Here is a 6,000-nt window from a genome sequence, read left to right as displayed (position 1 = left end):
TGCAAACTTTCATGATCTCAAGTTTGTTCTGAACGTGCATGCTTCTAGCTGTGCTTTGAGCTTTCAATTAGAAGTGTAGAACCATACTATTTGACCTGATCTTCTAGTTATTTGAAATCCAACCTGAGTGTTGTATATGAATATATATATACCACATACTTTTCTAGAAAATTGAAAAGTGTAGATGATGAAATTTTGGGACCAATTACAATGCTCCACATTTCAGAAATGATAACTTTATATATTTTGTCATTATTTTTCTCTTTAATTAATTAAGAGGTAAATAATAATAAGTTATATTATCACTAATTAAATTAATTAAGTGATAATAAGAAATTATTTTTATCTCTAATTAATGAGATAAATAATAAATAAAATAATTTAATTTTTTTGGATCACTCCGTTAAAGCGTTTATATTCTATTAGAATTTTTTTATTTGAATGGCTAGTAATGCAAATGGGGTCACCTTTAAGTTATTTTCTGCATTTACAAGTTTCAGAAAGCTAGAAGCTTTTTGAAGGGAATATTATGTAGATTTGAAGCTTTCTTCAAAATCTCAAGAAATTTTGAAGAACTTGAATACATCTTGAATGGCATATCAATTTTGAAAAAAAAGTTGTATTTCAGTTTTGTTCAACTAAAGAAAGGATGTCTAGACTTGTAACATGTCAAAATTTTCGACTAGACATGTGATACTATTTTAATAATAAATATAGTGAATTTTTGAGGAAATTAAAAAAAATTCAAATAAAAGTATTATTATGATAATAAAGTGATTTTGGATATGGGAAATAATGGAAAAAATTTTAGACGTGAAAATGTGATGAAAGGATCAAATTACAAATTGTAAAAAGTTAGAGGACTAAACTATAATTTGATCAAAATGTGAAAACTGAGTTTAGTATTGATCAATAGAAGTAAGGATAAGTTGGAAAATGTTCTTCACTTGAGATTAAATTGAAAAGATTTGATAGTATAGGGATTAAATTATAAATTTACCAAAGGGTAAAACTATAACTTTCATTACTTAAGGATGTGTATAAAGTATTAAATTAGATTTATGGAATTCAGGTTGACGAATAACTATTTTTTGTGAAGAAAATGTGCTTTGAGGTATAAAGGGGTAAAATGGTAATTTGACCCTAAAAAGGTATTTGGGTATTTTTTTTAAGTATTTTACATTGGAAATATTATTTTAATTATATAATTAATTTATGAAATTATTATGGATCATTGGGCTAATGAAATAAAGAATTTGATCTCAAATTTTAAGGGTACGTTTGGTTTACTATAATAGAATAGAGTTGTAATTGAATAGAGCTGTAATGGAATAAAACTGTAATCAGTAATTCAATTATTTGGTTGAATGGAATGGAATAAAACTGTAATAGTATTCTTATGTTTGGTTGAATGGAATGATGTTGTAATATTATAAGGAAAAAAACTAAAATGACTAGAATACCCTTAGTAGAATTGTTTTTAGGTAGATAATTATTGTTATTGTTATTAAATTTTAATAAGATTATTATTAAAAATAATTTAATAAAAATAATAAATAATTTAACCATATTTTAACATAATTATTATTAAATATAATTTAATAAAATAATAAATAATTTAATAAAATTATTAATATAATTATTATATGAATTAAAAAATCATAATATATAATACTATAAAAATAATATATAATCTACATTATTATTTTTAAACTGCAATACATATTTAATGTGTTAAAATATCATTAGTGAAACAAATAATTTAATTATTCTACAATAAAAAAACAAAATATTAGAAGTAATAAATAACTTGAGAATTATATTTCACATCCAAACATAATATTCATATATTAACAAAAAGTTACATGATTTCATTAGTTTATATGTCATAATCAATATGTTATAAAATTTTACAACATCAAAAAGTTACAACATTGTAATGACATTCTATCATGTCATTATACCATCCAAATATTACAAGCACAAAAAATTACCAAAATATCATCAACACAACCATGATTTTTAATGGTCAGCAAGAAATCTTCTGGCCCATTCCAATCGCACAAAAGAAGATAAATAAAAGAAAATGAGCATTTGCGTTGGATGATCTGGAATTTTGTTCAATGCGCTATAGCGCTCATCCTCAGTTAAACCTTCTACTTCACATAATGTTGGATATAATGTTAGAGCTCTTTCTTGAATGGTCATTTCTGACTTTTGTTGAATTAGCACTTCGGAGGCAATACTCTTACTGATTTCAACCCCAACGGCCTATATGTTTTCCGCCAATAAAGTGACAGCATCATGAAATGAAGTAGAAGAAATATGATCACTTGCATCAGAAATCTTTTTTTTTTCTTCTTTGAAAATGCGGAATCACCTTAGTTTCTAGCTGGTTGCGGTTATGTAGCTGAAAGATCCATGTCATCCAAAGAAACATCAGCTTCGCATCCATAGAAATCGTTTCTTTCTTCATGAGTATTTCTAGTAGCTACATCCTCAACATCTATTTCTTCAATAATATCAGCGGCTTTTTGAGCATCTTTTCTAGTGGCTCGATCTTTTGCGTAGATGGCAATAAGTTGGTCATAATAAGGGAAACTACGATGTTTGAATTGACTGACTTCTTTATGACTCTATAAAAATAAGGAATTCATATTAGATACGAGTTTGGCCAAATAAGATAATAAAGACTTGAAATAATTCTTACATTTATATATGAGTTCCACACCGCATCTTCAGCAACAACAAGCTGCCTATGCTCATCCCAACCAAAACCGCTATTGTTTTTTCCACTAAGCATGTCATAAACGATTGACCAATCCCTTTTCAATGTCCTAATCCTCTATTCAAGATTAGGTTTAGCCTTATACATGGCATTGGGTAAAACTTTTTCTAACATTTTTTTCAACTCATTTAAATAATCGGCTTTGAATCTCGTATTAGCATTGAAGGTTCCAACATTGTGCAAATCGACCATACAGGCAACCAACGCAACATCTTCTTTTGGAACCCATTTTCTTTTAGTTCATCGAAAATTTTGGGAAGAAACACTTGATTGTGAAAAACCTAACATAACTATCTTAAGTAAAAAAATAAATTAAAATTAAGTTCAATATTATGAATCAATAGGTCAACACTTTATAAAATTATAACACATGATGAATCAAAAGAAAATAAATTACAATTCAACAAGTCTAGTACAATACAAAAAACAATTCAAACACCACCAAAGTTTCATAAACTAGATACATGAAATAACATAAACAAATTAACGTTTACTATTTTTACCCTAAACCTAACTAATCTTTAGATGCTTGCGATTCATCGAACATTTGGTTAGCTAGTTCCATCCTCCAAGTAGCCCATGCATCCAATGGATGAATATTTACGATATTCGATTCATCGTCATCTATCACATTACTAGGTAACCATTCTCCCAACTCCGCTTCAATAGGATCAAGACTCATATAGGTTCGAATAAAATTATGGAGCAAACAACATGCAATAATGATTCTATTGTGCACCCTCATAGGATAGAATGATGGACTCCTAAGTATTCCCCATCTAAGTTTTAATAACCCAAAGCATCTTACAATAACATTACGTGCTGAAGCATGTTTCATATTGAAAAATTCTTTCGGAGTACTTGGCTGGTAACCCTGACGCCACTCATTGAAATGATATCTTTGTCTTCTAAAAGGTGCAAGAAATCCCTCACAATTTGTGTATCCAGCATCAACTAGATAATAGCAACCTATAAAAAAAACTATTTGTCATGGTTAATTTCCCAAAAAAGTATAATCTTAAAGATTAATTCAAAGTCCTCTATTTTGCAATTTACCATGAGGAACTTTTAGTCAATGTCTCCTACTAATGGTATCTCGAAGAACCCGTCCATTAGCAACAGAACCTTCCCAACCAGGAAGAACATAAACAAAATGCATATCAGGTGTACAAACACCTAACATATTTGTTGTTATGTCACCTTTTCGCGTTTGATATCTATGTTTATCAACTGTTGGAACCCTAATCTTGATGTAGGTTCCATCTAAAATACCTAAGCAATTCTACATCACATGTATAAAACCTTGAGTTAGGAAACTATATTTAAATCTAAATAAACTAAATTATGTACAAGTTATATATAGAACTCACTCCAATACCTTGAACCATTTCCACCTTGGGTCTGTAGAATTAGTTGTAATTGATTCTGCCTTTTTAAATAACACATCTTGTAAGCGTATAACAACATTTAAAACATTGCGAAATGATCCTCTAATGGTTTCCTCGAACCTATTAAAGTGATGCTTGATAACTCAATTTTTAAGGTGATGAAAAATTATTTGTAAAAACATTGCCACTTGCTTATCAACAAGCATGTTCCTTGATGACTTCAATTCCCCTAAAGTTTGTAACATCTCACATAGTTTAAAAAAGGTAATTATATTCATCCTAACTTGTTCAATACAGGTCTCGTCACTAGCATATACAAGTCTTTTCACATATTATCGTTTTGCATAAAAATCTAAAATATAGGATCTAATCCTTGGTCTATAATGTAGGCTATGGATGACACCCAATGTAACTAAGAACCAACTCGCAACTGTACACATTTACAACCATATTGTCAATGTAGACGAGCCATTATTGCAAGATATTAAAGTGTTACATATCTTCAAATTGTAGTAAAAGGGTCACATTTCTCCAATACTAATTTCAATAATAGTAAAATAAAATCAAAGAATTTAATTTCCAAAGAACTTATAGTGATTTAATGAATACAAGACGCTCAACTGTGGGTGGAGGAAGCAATCAAACAAGCTAAAGAAGAAGAGGAAACAATAACACACTTATGATACCCAATTATTGTCTGGGGCCCAAATAAAATACAACCAAACCCAATAAAGCTTGGGTCAATCCTAACCCAATTACAAAGCCCAATTGGCCTAAGGTAACAGAAACCCTAAGCAGCAGATAGCCTTGGCGCCGCACGTCCCCTCGTTGTAGCAACCGCCCATCACCTACGTCGCTTCACCCACGATCAGCAGCTCGGTATAACGCCGATTTCACTTGCTAACCACAGATAGCAATATAACAAAAATGTAAAAGAGGGGGTTTTGTCCTTTATTTTAGGCTATATAAAGCCAAATAGAGATCTGAAAAAAGGTTACGAAATTTGTATCATAAAAAAAAACCATCGAAAATACAAAGGGAGAGAATCAAATAGATTTTAAAGGTTATTTTGCTTTTTCCTTTCTTCGTTTTTCTCCTTATTGTTTATATGTTCGTTACATTTTCTTAAACGAAAAGAAAAGAGAAAGAATATACTTACCTACGAGGAAGAAACCCTATTTACTGTCGAATCGGAGTTGGAGAGGGGCCGGAGGTTGCGGCGGCTTGGGGGGTTTGGGTTAAGGAAAACCCTAGCAGAGCACCCCCTTTTCCTTTTATTTTGTTTTAAAGCAGAAAAATGAATTTTTTAATTTTTTTTAAAAAGGAAAAAGAAATTTTTTGTTTTTATAGTTAAAGCAAAACGACACTGTTTGGAAGGGGATAGGATCCGCGCGTCGACTCGACCCGGTCCCAGGATCCGCGTGTTTCTTAATGAATTGGCTAATTTTACTTTTAGCCCTTCTGATTTTCTACTACTTTGTAATCAAGTTTTTTTTTTCAAATTTGCCAAAAAATTTTGCTTTGATTTCATTTAAATCCTGCGCAAAATGCTGTGTTTTGAAGGGCATGAATATTTTTCTTTTTGGTCCCTTTTATTATCTGCGCATTCGCTTTGGTCCCATTTCTATTTTATTTATTTGCAGATTTGCCCCAAATTTCTGATTAAAGTTTATATTAGTCCTTCTGTCATTTTTCTCTATTGTTGTATTGTTTGTTATTATTATTATTATAATTATTATTATATTATATATTATTATACCTACATATATACATGCATAGGTATGTTAATATATATATGTATTTATTTTAAACGTTTTTAAATAC

The sequence above is a fragment of the Gossypium hirsutum genome, chromosome D07 (assembly GCF_007990345.1).
Source record: "Gossypium hirsutum isolate 1008001.06 chromosome D07, Gossypium_hirsutum_v2.1, whole genome shotgun sequence".
Classification (NCBI taxonomy): domain Eukaryota; kingdom Viridiplantae; phylum Streptophyta; class Magnoliopsida; order Malvales; family Malvaceae; genus Gossypium; species Gossypium hirsutum.
Note: the sequence above shows the minus strand (reverse complement) of the source record.